Raw genomic sequence first — 22,608 nt, forward strand, 5'->3', positions numbered from 1 at the left:
AAATTTCATTGTTTTTAATTTTTATTTGAACTTAGTTTTTTATTTTCTATTTTATTAATATGTATGAAATTTGAAATGGTTGAATTTTATATTTGCTTGAAAATTTTTTATTTTTCTACGGGTAGGATCAAGTAGAGTAGAGTTTAGAACTTTAGGATGCAAGTAGGGTTAGAGTTGAGAGATTTTCTAATCTGCAGATAGAGTAGGATAAAATTTTAAAAAAAATTTCAACCTACGTATAAGATTAGAATAGAGTCCAAACCTTACCCAGCCCTATCATTGCCGGCGCTACTCTTATATTATGTTTCGAATTTAGCTTTAGAAAAATCCTCATATCTTTCATGTTTTATAGGAATACCAACCGCACTACTAGAAATCAAGAAAGAGAAAGTAATAAAAAAAAGGTTAACTTTGTGGTTATAAACTTTTGTAAATTTTTTTTATGGTGGTGCGTACTTTTCATTTAGTTTGATAATAGATTGCATCAAATTTTTATTTGCCTTTTGATAATAGATTGCATCAAAACTTGCTCAAAATAACTCATCAAGGAAGTGAGTCGTTTTTGGCAGAAAACAAGAACATTAATTCAGGACAATGAAATAAACAAAATAGTTACACAATCATGGAGAAATGAAATTCACTTACCTTCAAACCCAAGAATCACCATAAGAATACTAATGTCTGTAACACATACTTTTACCTTTGCTCACAACCAAATTTTATATTAAATTAGAATGAGACCTGCGCTATACGCGGAAAATAAATTAATTATATTATATAATATATTTTAATATTTTTTAAAGATTGATTAGATAATATGTATATTAATGTTAAATTTAGAGTTAAGTATAATTTTGGTTCCTACGTTTCAAACCTTTTTTTGCATATGAAATTGTCCATGAGGTTTAACTTAGTTTTAAAATCATTCTTCCGACTAAAATACCCTTCTCCTTCTTCACAAAATACTCAGTTTCTATTTTTCTTTTTCTTCTTCGTTCTCCATCACAGCAGCATCTATTCTTCTTTTTCTTCGTCTTCAACTAGAATTTCAACAACAACAACAACAAATTTTCAACTAATAAATATCAAAAAATCAAAACAGAATTTCAACTAGCAAATATTAGAAGCAGAAGAATGGAATAGAATCAGAAACAAAAAAACAGAAGTCGAAGAACAATGCACTCAATCAAAATGAAATCAGAGTCAATATCGATAATGTAATTAACAAAATCAACAAATTAACAAAACTAACAATGTAATTAACAAAAAGAAATAGAAACTGAGTAATCAACTTAATTAACAACATCAACAAATCAGAAACAAAATCGAAACCTTAGGGAGAACCAACGGCAAGGAGTAGCGGCGAGATGCGAGGAGCAGTGGCGAGCAGCAGCGGCGACCGACGAGCTAGCAAGGAGGATGAGCAGAATGGCGATGCGGTGGACGTCCTCCCCCCTGATCTACTGGCGTTGACGTCCGTCCTCTCTCGACGGCGTTGTTGCCATCCTCCCTTCCCCCTTCTTCTTCTTCCCTCTCTCCCCTCGCTTGATTCCCTTCTCGCTCTCATCCTTTCTCTTTCTTTTTTTTATTTTATAAAGGATAGGGGTAATTTGGTAATAAAATTTAAAATTTAAGTAAAAAAGACGATTTGAAAACTAAGTAAAATCTCAGGGACGTTTTTGTATGCAAAAAAAAGTTGGAGACGAAAAAATTTTCAACCTATACCTTAAGGACCAAAATCGTACTTAACCTTTAAATTTAAAGTATTTTATAAAAAAAATTTACAAATTTTTTATTTGATCATTTATACATAATTTTATATAATTATTCAACAAAAATATAATATAAATTGGATTATAGATTATTGTCTTTAGGAATCTGAATTCATTTATTTAAAAAAAAGACATAAATTTTTTATATTTTAATTGTACAAATATACATTTTTGTGTTGGGAATAAGTAGTATGACCACAATCTAATCAATCTTGTGTCAAATAATTTATTATTGTTATTATATTAAAATATTAATATAATAAAGTCCTTGATTAAATTTATAGATTTATCATTGTGACAGTGATCATAATATTGAGAGATAAATCTTTTATAATTTAATCTAAATTATTCTTAGTCATAAGATTATTAAAAAGGACATTAATAACCCAAAAAGATCAATATATATATATATATATATATATATATATATATATATATATAATGGTCTTCATTGGATGAAGATTAATAGATTTTAATTATTAAATTATATATATAGATGGTGCATATAGAGATATGGCCATTGAACTGACTCACTTTGAGAATTCCTAATTGTTATAATTATCACATATTTGTCAATAGGATATTCTCAAGATGAACATAGTAATAGAATTTCCTTTGACCTACGACTACATAGTAATTAACAATGTATTTATTATACTTTGATTTCGGATACCTAATACCCTAGGGTGCTAGTTGAATGGATACATATTGGGTATGATTTAAATACTTGTAGCATTAATAATTAGACAATAAAGAATCTGTCAACTCTCAATAAAGAGTTTGAACTTTATGATTATAATAATTAAGATAAATAAAACCTTGGCCAAAAAAATTGAATGAATAAAGAAATGAATTTTTTAAGTCATTCACATGTTGCCCTGTCTCTAATTATCCTCTGTTTATTGAAGATTTGTAGAGACTTGTAGGCTTGTAGCTATCAATCATTTGAATCATTAGTTTCCTTATGATATTTAATTTTTTCTGTGGCAGTTTCAATGTAACAAGATTTTGTACTATAATTTAGAGCAGGCTTGATTATAATCTGATTATAGTATTAAATTTTGATTTCGATTATTAAGTTTGATTATTACCATAAGCGTGTTTGGTTATAACCAGATTTTGTATTATAATTTAGAGCGTATTTGATTATATTTTGATTATAGCATGAGTTTGAACTTTAGTTTAAATATTAAGTTTGATTATTAGTTTGAATGTTAAATTTGATTATTATTTTGATTGCGTTTGATTATAACTGAATTTTGTAATATAATTTTAGAATGTGTTTGATTATACTCTAATTATAGCATGTGTTTAAATTTTAATTTGGACGATTCTTGAGTTTAGTTATTACTTTGAACACATTTAATTATAATCAGATTTTGTAATATGATTTAAAACGATTATAATATAATTAAAGCATGAATTGGAATTTTGATTTGAATTCCTAAGTTTTATTATAATTGGATTATAGTTAAAATAAATGACGATTAAGGCTCAGGGCACATTCACTCTTCAACACAAAAACTAAAAGAAAACAAAAAGTGACACATTTTATGGGCTAAAATTTAGGACATATATTCACTCTTCAATGTTCAATGAGTATATCTCAATAATCTGTTTATTTCAATAAAGAAGGCTATAAATTTAAAACAAATCTCTTTTTGAATAGACGAAAATCATAAATCTAGTTACATGCACTGCAACTTAGTGTTAATTTTTTTTCTTTCTGTAGTGCTGTGTTTTAAATTTTTACTTATTTTGTATAATATGATTTTTGTTGCTATGGCTAACTACCACACAAAATCATTCAATGAAACTGAGAAAGATGCTGGAATTGTGCATAGGCATGATAATGAAACCTTGCCTAATGCAATTGCCGTGTGGAGAGATTTAAGGCTGCATTTGTTCATAGAGACACTAAGACATAAAATCATATTTGGTAGAAGAGATATGAATAGAGACAATGTGTCAAGAGATACTGAATTAGTGTATTTTGTATCCATCATAACACGAAGGACATGGAAACACTAACAAGGAACACAACTTATTTTTTATTTTTTTTATTATTCTTGTTAATTTTTCATAATTATATTTTTCATCTCAAATTTTTTTAATGAAAAAAATGAAAATAAATTGAATTTTCATAATTTGTTCTAGCTTATCACCAAACAAAATACAAAAATACAAAATTTTGTGTCTGTCAATCAGTATCTTGTCCTATCCTATTCTTAGAAACAAACGCAGCCTAAGAAAACTTCTTCGATTCTTTTCTTCTTTTCATGTTCTATTTACTAATTTTTTAATGTGAAATTGTGAATGGATTAATAGAAATCAAATAATTGATTTTGTGCTGTTCTAAAATTTTTGTTAAAATCTTTTTGTTGCTAAAATAGAAATCAAATCATTATTAGATTCTATTTTACATAAGATTTTTTATATATTGTGAATCACATTTTTATGGTGGTATTGTTTTGATCTCATATTAAAAAAATCATTAATAATTATAGAGTGAATACTCCCATCATACCCTGATAATTATCTCGAAAGGATAACGGGTCCTCAAGAAAAAAAACGCCCAATTCGATTTTTGATATTTTTTTTGGACTGATTAACCATTTTTTTTTTTGCACAGAAGCTAATCAGTCTCATAAAAGTAAAGTTCAGAAGTCGGGTTAAGTATTTTTTTGGTCAAATACCTCGTTGTCTTTTGAAATAATTGTTAAGACTGTTTTGAATTTTTTTCATAATTATAATTCTAATTTTAAGCATTTGTATAAATAGAATCAAGTAATTTAGCAGATTTTCATGGAATGAGTTCTCATCACATAGCTGCTAATCTTTGAGATACTTATTTTGGTTTATAAATAGTATTTTTGTTATTTTGGCCGTGTTTTTTGCTATCCCTAAATTTAAATGAGGTTTTATCTTTGTGTCAATTTTTATTATTTGTGTTTATCATGAGAACCAATCATTCTATTTGAAATTATTCTATGAAATTGATGGAAATGAATAATGATTGAGCTACGGCTAAACCAAATGGTGGGAGGTGGACTAAGGAGAAACACAAAAGAACTTAACTGAAGAAGATGATTTGAAATATTCGATTATCTCAAGTCATTTAACTCGGTGGATTAAATGAAATGGTGGAAGGTGGGCCAAGGAGGAATAGGGAAGAATGTAATTGAAGATGATGATTTCAATAATCCAATCAATCTCAATTCATTTAGGATTTCACTCACGGGACAACACTCAGTTTTTTGGAAACATTCCAAAACATTATCCCCTCAAACACCTTATAAAGTATAGTTGTTTGAATCAAATTGACCATGGAATTAGTTAAGTTACTGAATTATTAGGTCATTAATTTAATTAGTAAATTATTAGTTAAACTAATTGACTCAATCTTATATAAATAAAAAATATAAAATAATAAAAATTTAAAATTAAAATTTAAAATATATATGTTTATTAATATTTTAAAAATAATTAAATTATTCTAAAATAATATAAATAAGAAATAATAAATATTTTATTATTTTTATTTTATCATAAATATTTTTATTTTATTTTTATATTAAAATAATTATTATTTTAAAATTTAATAATTTATTATTTAATTTATATCTATTATTAATTTATATATACAAATATTTATTAAAAAAATAATATTAATAGATATCATATAATTATAAAAAAAATAAATTTATAATTATTATTAAATAAACTATAATTAATTTAAAAATAAATAAATAAATTAAATAAAGATAAATTATTTGATTATATATATATATAAAATTTGTATATATAAGAACAAAGAATATGGCTACTTGATGGTTCATGCGTACTTCTGTCTTTAATATATATATTAATATATATTATAACAATATTTGATGGAACAATAAGAGTACATCATTATAAATTAGTCACAAGAATATATAATTGTAAGAAGACACTAATCTTATATTGTATTTAATAAATGAGATAAAATAAAAAATTGTAAAAAAATTAATATTTTAAATTAAAAATTTGTGTCTTAATATTTTAAAAAATTATAAAATACATGTTTTTAAATTTTTTATAATTTTTGTCTCAATAAATAAACATATATATGTACTCTCATATTTATATTTTAATGGACATGTATATCAAAAACAAATACTATTAAAAAAACATATCTCATATCATACCTGAAATTTCATCTTCATTCACCTTTTGTGTGCAGTTATTTTGAGACATGGTTGGTTCTGGCATGATAGCTATGCCTTGGATATTCTATTTTACATAAGATTTTTTATATATTGTCAATCACACTTTTATGGTGATATTGTTTTGATCTCATATTAACAAAATTATTAATAATTATAATTCTAATTTTAGGCATTTGTATAAATAGAATCAAGGAATTTAGTAGATTTTCATGAAATGAGTTCTCATTACATAGCTGCTAATCCTTGGTATATTTATTTTGGTTTATAAATAGTATTTTTGTTATTTTGGTCATATTTTTTGTTATTCCTAAATTTGAATTAGGTTTTATCTTTATGTCAATTTTTATTATCTTGTGTTTATTATGAGAACCAATTATTCTATGAAATTGATGGAAATGAATAATTATTGAGCTACTGGCTAAACGAAACGGTGGGAGGTGGATAACAATATTTGGTGCAATAATAAGAGTACATAATTGTAAGTTAAACACAAGAGTACATAATTGTAAAAAGACACTAATTTTATATTATATTTAATAAATTAGATAGAATAAAAAATTATAAAAAAAATTAATGTCTTAAATTAAAAATTTGTGTTTTAATATTTTAGAAAAATATAAAATACATATTTTTAACTCTTTCATAATTTGTCTTCATAAATAAACACATATGTGTACTTCCAATTTCTCACGTACTTCTGTATTTATATTTTAATGGATATGTATATTAAAAACAAATGCTATTAGGAGAACATATACTCGAAATTTCATCTTCCTTCACCCTTCGTGTGAAGTTATTTTGAGACATGGTCGGTTCTGGCATGATGGCTATGCTTTGGATATTTAGTAAACTCAAGATAGTTCTAACATTTTTTGTCCTTCGCTATATGGCATTCCTGTCTTTTGTGTCGATCATCATATTTTTTTTTTCTAATTATGACCGCATTTTGAACAAGGATTTTTAGTATATCATTAACATAAAATTTTTGTAATTCTAATGTTGACATATACGTATAGGTGCTGTTTTACGTGGATCACGCAAGGTATTTTACCATGCTTGGATCACTGGACTAAGGACAGCTTTTTTATTTTTTTTGTGACGATACTGGTTGTTATTGATCTTATCCTATGCTTAAGCATATGCGTAAGTTATTTACTTTATATGAATATTTTTGTCATTGGCCTAGATTTTATGCTTTTGACATGTACTCTTTTTAATATTTAAAATATAAATTCAAAAATTACTAGTACTATTATTACATCTCATTATTATTACATTTCATTATTATTATTATTATTATCTTTTGACATGTACTCTTTCTATTTTTTAGTTATATTGGTATCATTACTACTAGTGCTATTATTATTATTATTATTATTATTATTATTATTATTATTATTATTATTATTATTATTATTATTATTATTATAAAAAAATTTAAATATTCCTATTTGATTTATTAAAAATTTATTCACTATGGTACAAAATAAAACTTTTTTTTTACCTCAGTGCTACAAAAACACTTATATAATTTATGGGAAAATTATTGTAAAGGACCGCTAGGAAGATTTAATTATTAAAAAGGACCTTTAATATTAAAATTATTAAAAAGGACTAAATCTTCTTATAATATTTAAGAAGAAGAACCAAATCTTTCTATAAAGAGACAAATATATCTTTAATTATTTTTTACTTATTTTTTATAATTTTCCCTTAAATAATAAAAATTACTAAAATAATAATAAAAAATTAAATTTTAATAACAGTTTTACTAAATATTATTTTCTAAAATTGGTCATCTAAAATTTTAAATTAATAATTATTCTTCAGATACTTACACAATAATACTTATTTCGTGTTATGTATTATAGTAAATTGAGTTTATGAACTGATTCAATTTATCATGTATTTTCTATAATAATAAATTAAATTGGATTGATTAGATTTATTAAAGAATTTAGTGCAGATATAATTTTTCACTTGTTTTAATAAATTGAAATGGCCTAATTCGATTTATTTAGATATTTTATCTTATTAATAATTAAATTTATCTAATTTAATTTATATAGATATATTTAAAACAGATGTGTAATCAAATAATTTTATGTAGGACATCTGTATAACTTTAATCTCTATTTATTAACGTAAATTACCTTTGAATTTATATCATGTTTTATTATTATAATTCAATGGCTAAATTAACATGAATGCTTTTTTTTTCCAAAGATAGAAGACTCGAATCCGCGACCTCTTAATTGAATATGGGGAGACCTTTTAAAAAAAATTAACATGAATGCTATACCCCAAAGAAAATATAAAATGCAGGGTCTCTAAAAATTATAATCTTTATGTTGATAAATTTTATTTTTCTTAAAATTTTAATAATTTTTATTTATTTTTTTAATTTTGTGATCTTTACCCAACAAGAAAAATAAAGCTAAAAATCAGAAAAGTAAAAAAATACATAAATAAATAATAAAAATTACTAAAATTTTAGAAAAAAAATTGTTAATATAAAAATTATAAAAAATAAATAAAAAATAATTAAAGATATATTTGTCTTTTTATAGAAAGATTTGATTCTTCTTCTTAAATATTATAAAAAGATTTGGTCCTTATTAATAATTTTAATATCAAAGGTCCTTTTTAATAATTAAATCTTCCTAACGGTCCTTTACAATAATTTTCCCTATATTTATTTTCACAAGACTAAAATAATTTAGTAACTCCTTCGGCCACAAACAATTTTAATTGATTATTAATTATTTACCATTTTTAAAAATTTATTAAATTATAGCTAACGATTAAATACTATTTAATTTAAATTGATATGCACAATTTTAAGTTTTAATAGTTAATCATGTATTTAAATTTCAAATACGTTCTTTCAATTTGTCAATTAATTTCGTTTAAAAAAATCCGATAAATTCACATAATTAAATAAAAAATTAATTTACTCATTATTTTAACTGTAATTATTAGTACAATAAAAACTTTTAAATTTTATAAAATTGATTACAATAACTATAAATACATATTAGAATCTTGATTATCAATAAAACTAAAATAACAAGTACAACTAAATTAACAATTACAACTAATTTTTTTTATAAAGTTCAAAATTTTTTTTTATGCTCATTATTTTCAATCTTATTCATTATCTTAGTTATACCCATTATAAAATGTATCAAGTGAAATTAAAATTTTTAAACTTTATACAAATATAATAATACAATAGTTATAAAAAATGTTTAGTAAAAAATTTAAATTTTATAAAATTATTTATGGTTATCATCCTTACAGTTTTTTCAATCCGTTTTAATTTAAATAAAGTTTCATTCATTTATGACTCATCTACTTGTATATGTAAATGTATTTTTATATATATATTAATTTGTGTGAATATTTAAATTTTATAATAAGAGTGCAAATTTGACTAATATATTTTTATTTTATTAATTTTAGAAGCACTAAAATTAGACCGTAATAGACATATGTATAATTTCTTTATTTTTAATTACTATATTAATTTAAAATCATAGAAAGGTTAAAAATTTTTCATTTTAAATATATTAAAAACAATTACAGACTGGACTATATTTACTTAACTAATAGCATTATATTATACGAATAATAACCAGAGCAATTAAATAATAACATTATATTTTTAATATTTGTATTACTCATAACCTATGTAGTTACTAATATTTATCTACTAATTAGTTTGAATAAATACAAAGAAAAAAATTTAAGAACCACCAAAATTTATAATTTTTGACCAATATTTTTAGTTATAAGTCTAATTCTTTTAATTTAATAATTTAACAACATACTTTTAGCTCATAATTTTAAATATTGATAGCTAACTGCTAACTAAAAATAAAAAAAATCTACCAACTCTCTACTATTCTTCATATACAAATTACACCGTTTGTAAAAAAGACTTTTAAATTTGATATTTACTTTTATTAATAATTTTGTTGAAATATTTGAATTAATTATATATATATTTTTGGTAATAAAGCAAAGCAAACAAAATTAATACCAATTTTTTCATCAATATAAAAAATAGAGAAAACTGATTACTTTTTGACTTAAATTTAATATTTACTTATATATATAATAAATTAATTTTACTAAATATATGTTTATCACAAATAAGTCCATATTTTTCCACTAAATTTATACAGTAAAATTACAAGTATTATTGGATCATCCTCTAATTCATTCATTATTCCCCTTGGTTCTTAAAGAACCTGTTTATACTTTTCCTATGATAGACAAATCCTTCTTTTCTGTACTAGTCTTTTTGGAGAATATTCCTATTACAGTTGGACCAATATTCTGACACCAGCTTATAGAATGAAGAATCTCTCTCCATAAGCCTTGAAGGCTCATCATATTCGATCAGTTTCCCTACAATGACCAGATCACACATAAGGAAGAAGAACCGGGAAAAGTAACATACCATAAATAATGATTGTAACAACTATAAGAACTTACCATAAGACAGGACCATGACCATGTCACTATCTATTACAGTTGGAACTCTGTGCGCCACCGTTATAACTGTGCATTCTGAGAATTCTTCTCTGATAACTCGTTGTAAAATGGCGTCCGTGGTGGAATCAATGGAGGCAGTAGCTTCATCCAGCACAAGAATTTTGTTCCTCTTAAGAAGTACTCTTCCTAGACAAAACAGTTGGCGCTGCCCTACACTCCAGTTTTCACCTTCATCACTCACTGTTAAAATTGGTAAATTTAGTTTAGACTATTTCAGTCAAATGAAGCAATGGATGCAATGCAAATATTTGTCAAATCTTGAATGATATAAATCAACAATATTTTCATTTGAAAAATATTACTAGTGAATGCTGATGTAATATTTGGTGGCTGCTACCTCCATTTCATATTGTAAGCTAAAAAGTTCACAGATTTAACTCACCAGAAGAGTCCAAGAGATTTGGTAGACAACTAATTGTTTCCTTAAGCTGACATTTCTCTAGAGCCTGTACAAATAAATTGCCATGAATTTTTCTTAGAAAAAAAACCCTTTTATTGCATCTAGTTTTGCAATCACAGACCCACTTCACATACCTTCCATATTTCATGATCAGTGTAGAGACCTAAAGGGTCCAAGTTTGTTCTAATGCTGCCCTTGAAAAGTGTTGGTTCTTGAGGAATGATGCTTAGCTTCATTCTCAAATCTTTCAGCCCTATTGAGCATATGTTGATCCCATCTATAAGAATATCACCTCCTGCAGGCTCAACTAAGCGGAATAAAGCGCTTATAAGTGTAGTTTTTCCACTTCCAGTTCTTCCTACCACTCCCACTCTACTCCCTTCTTTAAATGTACAAGATATGCCCTTAAGGACTAATGGAGCATTTGGACGATATCTAATCTGAAATTAATGGAGACATAATCACTATTGAATTCATTTGTTGTGAATCTTAATTCATATAATAGGCCAGATTGTTACCTCCAGAGATTGGAGATCAATCCGACCCCTCGACGGCCAAGAAGATGGTGGCCTTAAGTCCTCCACAATTGCACTAGGCTCGGATGGTAGGTTAATAAATTGCTTGATTCTTTCAAGAGAGATCAAATAGTTTGATAAGTTGCAGAAGCACTTGGTCAGAAAAACTTGGGTGGCTGTCAATGAAAATGCATAAGATAGCGAAACTCCGACAAGACCTGAAATGAATCAAGCATAATGTTGACATAATAATATGATGTTTTATATCTAAAAATGTTATCAACAATATTAACATGAGAAGTTGATTTTTCGTATCTAACAATACCAGGGGCCACATATCCCTTTGGAAGTAAAATAAGCAACAAAGCTGCAGTGAAGAGTGTCAAGTTCTGTAAGGCTTCAATCCTTAAAATTAACCATTCTGTGGCAGCATTAGAATGAAAGAACAGTGTGGCATCTGTGTCAACAAGTTTAAGGTAGCTTTTGAAAAATCTGTCCATCATCTTGGTAGCCCTTATAGTAATCACACCAAGTGATGTCTCAGCTGTAAAATTCATAAGAGGAGCTTTTGTAGTTCCATTGATTCTCATAAGTTCCCTTGCAGAAACTTGATAATAACCCTTGTAACCAAAACAGAAGAAAAAAAAAAGAATATAACATTAAGAAAGAAACAATGTTGCCTCCATTTGAGCATGAGACAAGAGAAAACTTGACAAACCTGAAGATATTTTGAAGCCGCCAGGGCAAGAATGGCAACAATGAGAACTTGCCATGTGACTGAAACCATGATCCCAATCATTGTTGAAAGTTCAATTATCTCGCCTATTACAAAGAAGGTTGCGAAAGCCATATCGAAATCCAAAATACTAAAATCTGATGAAGCCTGCATGAAAGATAAACATATTGACATTAATTTGTGGAATAAATAATGGGATCATTTCAATCTGGAAAAGAATAATGAATCTTACTCTGGTTAGAATCCTCCCTACAGGTGTTGAGTCAAGGAACAACATAGGAGCACTGAAGATGGCATCATTGAAAGCAGAGAAGAAAGCCTTAGAAGCTTTCAAACCAAGATGTGCACCAAAGAAAGACTTTAGATATGAAAATACAACACTTAAAAAGGAAATCACAGCATAAACTCCAATCAATATGCTACTTGTTACTTTTGGTATCTCAATTGCTAGTGCAAGCCAAAAAGTTGATGCAGCTTGCAGACCAATAAATAAGAATTTTGCCAATATGCAACAGCATAGAAGCCATGATCCCTTGGGGAATAGAATATAATCACAGAATGTCTTCCATCCAATATCACCAAACTCCTTTTCTTCCTCTTGTGTAAGTTGAACTTTGGAGGAAATGTCAGCTTCACTTCCACGGTTTGCGAGATTCAAACCATGTGAATCCTCTTGATGAACTGCAACTATATTTTCAAGAACTCTCTCCTTCTCATTCCTTTTCTTCATCCCTATGATTGCATCTCTGTGAGCATTCAATAGTTGTTCAAAGGCTGTTCCAGCAATCAAAAGATCTTTATAACTTCCTGATTGAGTTATTTCTCCTCTCTCCATCACCTAGAGTGATATAAATATATTTTCATATTTATGAGATAGAAAATCAAGATATCAAATTTGACAATGGGATACAATACCAGAATATGATCAACTTCTGAGAGAAATTCAACTTGATGAGTCACTAGAATAACAGTTTTGCTTCTTAAAGCAGTCTTGACACAATCCTAAATTACACAACAAGAATTAGAAACATGTCTTGGAATATAAACCACTTGTTTCATGTTCTTTATAGATTATAAAAAGCGGTTGAAGTTAGTAAGTTACATTGAACAGAATGGAAGCAGTATGAGCATCTACAGCACTAAAAGGGTCATCAAGGAGATAGATATCTGGATCACTATAGACGGCTCGAGCGAGTTGAATCCTTTGCTTTTGTCCTCCACTCATGTTGATCCCCCGCTGACCGATTTCTGTGAGATCACCATGGCTGAATCCATCAATATCCTTATCCAAGGCACATACCTTAATGCTATATTCATATCTGGTTTTCTCCATAGGCTTTCCATAGAGGATATTATCGCGAATGGTACCACTTTGGATCCAAGGAATTTGGGAAACATATGCAAAAGTTCCACCCACACTAACCTGTTTTTCCATTATCACAAGCAAAGCATAAGAAAAAAAAATTAAAATATTGTTGAAATTCAAGTAATATGTTCATAAACTAAAGTGTACTCATCAATATATAACTTACTGTTCCTGAAACTTTTGGTATCTCTCCAAGAATTGCATATAAGAGAGCTGTTTTTCCAGCTCCAACTGGTCCACAAACTGCTATTTTCTGACCCCATTTTATATCTAGATTCACATCTCTCAGAGTTGGATGCAATGATTCCTCATTCCAGGTGAAATTTCCTGCAATAATTTCAACACTGTTACAAGAAAGTGTTGCATTTCTTCTACCATCATCAACTTTTATCTCATCATCGAGCAAAAATGCATTGAGGCGATCGAAGGAGACTTTGACTTGGATAAGAACAGATAGTGCCTCTGGAATCAGATTAACAGGTTCTCCCATGCTTTTCAATACTGCAAGAATTGTGAAGATGGTTTCAGCATTCAAAGGTGCACTTTGGAAAAGAACACACCCCATGAAGATAACAGAAGAGATTATGGTAGGAGACATCCAATAAATGAATGCCCCAAAAGCTCTCATTAACTGTGCCTTAGTCAAGCATTTGAACTCTCTGGCGCGAAGCGATTCAACTAGTTTCTTGAACTTTTCCTCCCATGATTGTAACTTTATGATTTTCATGCTACTTAGAATCTCTGAAGTTGTTCTCAGACGCTCATCCTGTGCAACCATAAACTCAGAACGACATCTTTGTAGGATCTTTGCAAATGGAACATTGATGATTCCACAAATGAGAAGAGGGACTAAACCAGGAAGTGCACCAAGACCAACAACACCAAAAAGAACACAAACAGCCAGAAAAACTTGCAATGCAGAACTCCAGGCTGTATGAAACCACCATGGAAACTCTCCCATTCAATATGCATCAACTGCAATATAATTCACTATCTCACCAGTTGAATGCCTTCTCCTACCCCAAACTGAAAGCTTCAACTGCTTCTGATACACTGCTGCCATTAAAGTTGATCTCATTTTCATCCCTGATCTCCTTGAGTTGAAAAACCAATGCCTCTGAGACATAGACTCAACCACCTTGGCGAGTACTAGACATGCCACTATGGTTAGTCCCCATTTCAAGTCTTGCTCAATGGAATTGGAATATTTCACAAAGGAATAGACAAGTAAGGGAGAAGCTACAGCACAAATTGTCCTGAGAACCACACAAATGGCTATAAATATGTTTTCTTTAAAGTAAACTCGCGCGATCGACCAAAGAACCAAGTTTGTAGAATCATTCTTGCTCCTCTCCCTCAAAAGGGAGTCCAATTCATGAGCAAACTTTTGATAACCAATCTCAGCTTCATCTTCAGAAGCAAGGGAAGGGATGTCTTCAAGTGTTAGTGGCTTTGAGTAACCCAATTTCAGTAACAAATTGATCCAAGAGAATGTCATTCTATTGAGAATGTTGTCATAGCCTAATTCTGTTTCTTGATTATGCTCAACCTTATGAGCTAGTAGAGGATCAGATAAACTAGAATCTGAGGCTTTTTGTTGAACAAAATAGCCATGGTTATGGAAATTATAGATTACAAGTAGAATATGTACTGGCCATATCATCATGTCATAAATCTCAAGCTTTTGCTCTCTAACTAGAATTTCAATGTTTAGTGTTGAGACCAATGCACATGAACACACCCACCAAATAGTGGTTAAAATTTTAGTCCACTGGGATTTCTGAACAAGCAAAGAAACAGTTAAGGAAATCCAAACCAGTGATCTTATAAAGTAAATCAAACTCAGCTGATTGGAACCATTAGATTTGGCTATGAGATTCCAGAAGCCATTAACCAAACAGGTAATGCTCAAAAAAGCACAACAGAATGAAGTAACTAAATGAAGGCACCCCTTTCTTGAGCTACCACAAGGGATTCTCATTATCAAATTTATGAGCAAAGATATACAGAAAATACATAGAAAAATTAGGTTGGTTGTGTCTATTATAGTCCCTTGAGTGGAAATTGAAGTCCAATTGAAATTTCCAAGACATGTTCCTGAGAAGTCATCTGCATTATACAAAGCAGAAAAAAAAAAGGAAAATCAATGAATGAAATAACATTTATCTTTGCAATTGAAGTTTGACATAAAATAAATGTCCAGTATAAAAGAATACTATTGTATATTTATTTCCACTCAGAATAAAATCATTTTCCAATGATGAGTCTTGTTTCAAGAACATCATAATGCATCTAAGAAGCAAAAAACAGAATTTTTTTTGTTTTTTTCTTTTCTTCTTTTGGTCCGAATCATATTACTAGGAATTCAAACTAAGGCTTTGTATTCAAACAAAGTTGTTTTGTGTAGGAGTTGTACCTCTTGTGATTCCAAAGCATGCCATTTTGTGTAGTATAGCCTCACAGACTGACTTCTCAGTTTCACAACACTTCAACCTCAGCTTCAATAAATGAACTTAAATTTTCGAGAAAAAATATCTGTACCCCACTAATAATCTCTAAGTTTGATATATGTTTGACTTTTCTTTCATATATATATATATATATATGCATGCATGCGTATCGTACATAGGAACAGATGTACAAGGAGTAGGTGCCTCCACTAAAATTCAAAATAATTTGTGAGTATTATATAGGGATGGCGAAATTCTCCGAGACACGAGGATTCCTGTGGAGATTGTCTCGAATGGAATTCTGATTGTGGGGACTGTTCCAAAATTTATAAATTTACTAAATTGTCTTTAATAGTTTATTTCTCATATATGTTGTTTAGTCATTTTACATGTATATATAAAAATATAAAATTCCTAATTTTCATTTGCATAATCCTTTTCCAATTTAAAGATCCCTAACGCTATCCATACTTCGTCTAACCTCTCTGCAACCACTCCATCGTCACTCTCCCTTCTCACCGCATCGTCACACCTTACGGTGCCATCACCTTCATCCTGTCATGCTCTATATTTGCGACGTCCTTTTCTGTAATTCTGTTGTCGTGTCCATTTTTTTTTCTATTGCCGCATCTCCCACCTCATCCGCTGCTCTGTCATCTGGCTTGCTGTTGCGTCCCCCCACTGCGTCATTTCGAAAGAAGTCACCATCTTATCGTTTAGATTTTTTTATAAAATCTTACTATTTTTGTATAGGATGAATACTTGTTAATAATTAGTTAAAACTATAAGATAAATGTGGAGTGAGGTCTCCGCATAGAATGAGACCTGTGGGGAATGGGGATTGAAAGCAATATTTTTTTACGGCGGAAATGGAAAAAGAAATGGAAAGCAAATCTAGGGTGGAAATGGAGAGTAGAGAGGCATCCCATCCCGCCTTTGACATCCCTAGTAGTATATAATAATAATATTTATTTATTTTTATTATGCTACTAAATTTGTTTTTTATTATATTAAATTATTATAAAAATTATTTTATTGTTATGTGATATATACTTTATGTCTGCTGTTAAAATTGTTTACATTCGTGAACCGTGGGTGTGGGTTAATAAAAATAGTTCATATGCATAGTACAAGAATGATAATGAGTAGGAGAGGATAAGGTTTGGAGCCAATTCTAATACTACTCGTGGATTGAGATTTTTATATAAATTCAATCTTATCTTATCCGAGGGTGGAGAATATTCCAATCTTAACCCTCTCCATTCTTAATTCGTAGGTATCCGATTCTTTCTGTAGATTACAAAAAAAATACAATATTATTATATAATTTGATGATAATTTAAAATAAAATTGATTTTTATGTAAAAAAAATAAATTATTAATTAATAATCTTCTTTTAGTAACTAAAGATCTTTTGTATTTAATAAAAAAATTTTAATTCAACATCTATTTAAAATAATTTTTATATAAGTATACATATATAAAATATAGGTTAGTCGAGTAGAATTGAGAGTCAACTCATAACCTACACAAAAATTTTATCCGTATTTTATTTTACTTGTTGCGAATCGAATTGACAATCGGACTCTCCATCAGATAAAATTGGATTGAATAGCATTTTGCCATCCCTATGCATTCTACCTATGGTTGTTGCGGATAAAATGGAGATGAACATAGCGTGATAGGGTCCATGCGGTTGTAAAGGGATTCTTTGAAGGCCAGTGAAAATAAACTAATAAATTATTACAAACGTGTTATGTGCATGAAAATTGGAATAGGGATAGGAACGGAAATGGAAGGGGAATGAGATGGATTCTTTTTGTTTGGTAGAAATACCTTTAGTTTCAGTAATAAAAATTAAAAAGGCTAAGTAATTAGATTATCAAAATAAAAGTACATCTTAAAGATTTACAAGGTGTTAAAAATAATTCTAAAAAATTGTAAATGACAAAAATTAATAAATAACATATGTTTGATAAAAATAATTAAATATAAAAAATATACTTTTACAAAGATTTTAAAAATAATTTAGTACAAATTTTTTTTAAAGACCAGTTAATCCAAAAAATTTGTGCAAAACTAAAATTAATAGCCTTGTTATTTTTTTATTTTGTAATAATATTTGAAAAATAATAAAGATTCAGTTAAAATAATCTAAAATTATTTTATTTTATATTTATTAATTATCGATAAAATAATTTTATAATTATAAATTAATAAATAATAATTAAAAATATTATATATATATATATATAATTATAAATATTATGTTACATAAAATAATTTTAAATATTATCTTTTTAATATGTGAAATATTTTGTGAGTCTTAGAGATCCGTATCATCTCTCTCCTTAAATGATTAAGTGAATAGAAACCAAAATGACTTTTTAGCATTTAACGGTGTAGTGAAAATTGAAGAATAAGCTCATCAAAGATTCGCATCAACCATGCATTCATCGAGGAAATTGACCTCCAACAAATCCATGTCTTATTTTAATATTTTTAATGTGAAAATAAAAATAGCTCAGATTAGATTAGGCTCTACCCAATATGCAATAAATTTACTGATCTAAATTTAGCTTGTACTTGTTATAGACTATTTTTTGTTGTAAAATATTAGGAGGCTTGACAATTTTAAAAAATAAAAAGTTATTAAATGAAACACAAACAAATGATATAAAAAAGATAAAAATAGAATAACTATCATTATTAGTGAATTATCTTTTTAATTATTCAAGTCTCAAAGTGATCCCTAAAGTTAATAATTACTTAAATTCATTCATGAAATTGTCCTCCGAAACTCATAGTATGAATCCTCTCAACCTATCTATCTACTTAATATACTAAAACTTGGTTTTCTCTCAACTAATAGAAGTAAGGTGTCAATTTCTCATGAATCTATTTTTCCGCCAAAATGAATGCACTATTTTTTTTAAGTTTATTTTATAAAAATATATATATTATAATTATACTATAATTAACATTTAAGTAATAATACATAAATATACTAATTTAGAAAAATATCTTTATTATAGTTATATAAAATTAATATTTAATACATTATTAAATTACTTATCAATTATCAATCAAAAATATTTTTAATCATTTTAATTATATTGATAATAATAATAATAATATAATATAATAATTATATAATAATGGCACCGGTTATTAATAACCAATTTATATTTTTCTAAATAAATTTATTTTAAAAAATATTTTTTTATAATTATATTACAATATTACAATTAATATTTAATGAATAATGCATAATTATACTAATTTAAGAAAATATATTTATTATCTATCTATCTATCTATTCTATTATATAAAAATCAAATTTTTGCACTTAATGATAGAACTGATGTGGCATGCTCTTAAGGTGTTTCCTGATTTATTTCATTTAATTCGTTAAAGTAAATCAATTATAATTAGTTAATTATATCAATTAATTAATTTGATTAGACATTAATTATAATTAATTTGATTAGACATTCAAATCTTACTATTTATTATAATTTATATGAATTGATTAATTATAATTAATTATATCAATTAATTAATTTAATTAATTATATTAATTATTTGATTTGATTGGAATAAATATCAAATTATTTAATAAATAATAAATATAATAAAAATATATATAAATTAGTTTAATTAGTTTATTTTTTCTAATATCATCTATTTATACGAGATCAAATATTTTTTACTCATTCACTCTCTTTTCTCTCTCTCTTCCTTTCTCCCTCCCTCCCCTATCTCTCTCGTATTTAAGGTATAATTTTTGTAATTTATTTATTTTTTATTTATTTTATCTTTATTTATACATTTCATTTTTTATATTTTTTTTAAATTTTCTGTTTATTTTAATTACTTATTATTAGGTGCATACTATATATATATATATATATATATATATATATGTGTGTATGTGGTTTATATGTTAATATTTTTATGATTCTCTTTATTATTATTATTATTTTGTGTGTCTCTTTGTTGTTCTTTATTTTAATTATATTCATTGATTTCTCTGTATTAATACTCTTTTTATTTGAAATATCATAACAATTTAGAGTGTATATTGTGACCCATGTGATATTCATTAATTTGGTGTATCTTTTTAGATGGTTTATGTTATAATGTGTTTAAAGAGTTGATTTAAAATTATAATATGATATATAAATTTATAATATGATTTATAGTATCCTAAAATATTAGGACATTATCATATAGATATTTTTTTATTTGTCTATTAGATTCAACTATATAGGATTTGAAAACTATGCAATTATGTAATTAGTTGTTTTTTCATATAATTATTGTATTGATCATTTACATTAGTGAGACTATTTTCATTATTAATATTTATAAATATGCTATTATTTGTATAATTGATTGAATCATCTTAGTGTGCGTTTGGATTTACTTTGGGCAAACTGGAGTTTAAATGGAAGTGATTTTGTAGAATTGATTTTGTGTAGAAGTGAGTTTGTGCCAACATGATTTATGTTTGGCAATTTTTATTAAAATTGATTTTGATAAAATAAATATTGTTTGGATAATATTAGTTAAAATCACTTCTAGATAAATAATTAATTAATTATTAACAAAATATAATATTAAATTATAATATTATTTTTTTAAGTATATTTATTTTTTTATATTTTTTTAGTATTTTTTATATAATATTTTTTTATAGTATTCTATTTTAGTATATTATACTTTTTTATTATTATAATAAAAATTAATATTTATTTATGCAATTAAAAATAACATATAAAAATTGATAATTTTTTAAGTATTTTTTTATAGTAAAAATTAATATTTATTTATTAAATTAAAAATAATATATAAAATAACATATTTTAGTATTCTTTTTAAGTACTCTTAATTATTTTATTTTTATTATTATTTTAGGTTCTAATTTTTTACAAGTTATATTTTTATTATTATTTATAATTAATTTTTTATTTAATTTATCATTTCTAATAGGAATAATAATACATATTAAAAAATTAAAATAGTAAACAGTGAACAAAAATTAGAATAATTATTTTAATATTCTCAATATTTATTTAGAAAAAATTATGGAAAAACCAATAATAACCAGCAACAAACCTATACGTAAGTTGAGTAAACGCAGAAGTTATAATTTCTTACTTCTAGTGAACGAACTTTTGGGATGCAGAATCACGTTGGCATTTGGAGAAGAAAAATTGCCAAACATCAAATAACAGCGTTCAAAGCATTGAAACGCACTTTTATCCTCTTCAACGTATTTCACAAACACACCCTTATTCGTTTAAATTTAATTCTATTGAATTAATTATTATTCAATATGCCATCGCTATTTCTATTTTTAAAGAATTTTTTTAATATTATTTGACAATTCTAATAACATAATAACAATTAAAAAAACAAAACAAAAAATTTTTTAATGTGAAAATGGGACAAAAAGAATAAATTTATTTAATAATTTTTTCAAGATATATATTTTTTTATAGATAATTATTGTAAAGTATGAAAAATTATTAAATTCTAACAATAATTATTAAGAATAAATGATTATTATAATTAAAAATAATGTCAATTTAAATGATATACAAATAAATCATACCAAACATAACAACTTAAAATGATTATTTTGAAAGAATATAGTTTATGATATTTAATTTTTTACTATTTATTAAAAAAGCATAATTACTTAACGATATTTATTTTTTAAATGCATTATGTATGAAATTTTATTTTTTTTCTTTTTGACAAAATTTTACTCGTGATGATAATTCTTCTAAGGTAAATGCGAATAATTATATTTTTACTTTTTTATATAATCGATATATTATTAATAATGAATAATAATTAACTTCTCATATTTTTAATCAAAGCATTTTGACGATCGTTTCTATTTATAGATATTAATGAATATAGATATTAATGAATGATTTTTTTTAAAATAAAATGCATTATGATTTTAGGTTATTTCATAATTAACAATAATACTTGATTATTTCTTTAAAAATAAATTGCATTATAATTTTAGGTTATTTCACAATAATAATTAATGTTCATAATATTGAATTATTCTAAATTTTTTTATTTTCTATCGTTAGTAGTTAATCCCAAATTAAAAAGATTATATTGAATTGTTGAATAGTTCTAGTATAACTGGAGTTAATTTAGTTTATTTGTTTATTAATATAATTGATTGAAAGCATAAATGATAAATAAGACAAGCAAATAATTAGAAAAATATAATGTTAATAGTTACTTAAAATAGATAACAAAATATGTTATAGAGTATTACCTTATTTAAATTATTAATAATTAAAAGAATAAAATGTCAGTAATTATTTTAAAATAGACATTAAATTTAGTTTTATGGTTCTAATTTATTTGAGTTGTTAATAAAATTTTATAATTTTTAGATTTATATCTACTCAATTTATGTATTTTATTTTATTCTACTTTAATAAAAAAATGAGACGTGCATTTTTAATTATTTATTTAAAAAGTATAGCGAAATGAGTTATATCAATTATAATTAATTATCGATAATTGATATCAATTAATTGATTGTATTAATTTGTAAGAT

The 22,608-nt window shown here is 25.9% G+C and overlaps 1 pseudogene; it reads right to left on the bottom strand.

Moving 5' to 3' along the window:
• Window positions 1-10,219: 10,219 nt before the first annotated feature.
• On the bottom strand, window positions 10,220-16,073 carry LOC130950719 (ABC transporter C family member 8-like; annotated as a pseudogene).
• Between the last annotated feature and the right edge of the window lie 6,535 nt (window positions 16,074-22,608).

Source organism: Arachis stenosperma, chromosome 9, assembly GCF_014773155.1.
Source record: "Arachis stenosperma cultivar V10309 chromosome 9, arast.V10309.gnm1.PFL2, whole genome shotgun sequence".
In the NCBI taxonomy this organism is placed as follows: domain Eukaryota; kingdom Viridiplantae; phylum Streptophyta; class Magnoliopsida; order Fabales; family Fabaceae; genus Arachis; species Arachis stenosperma.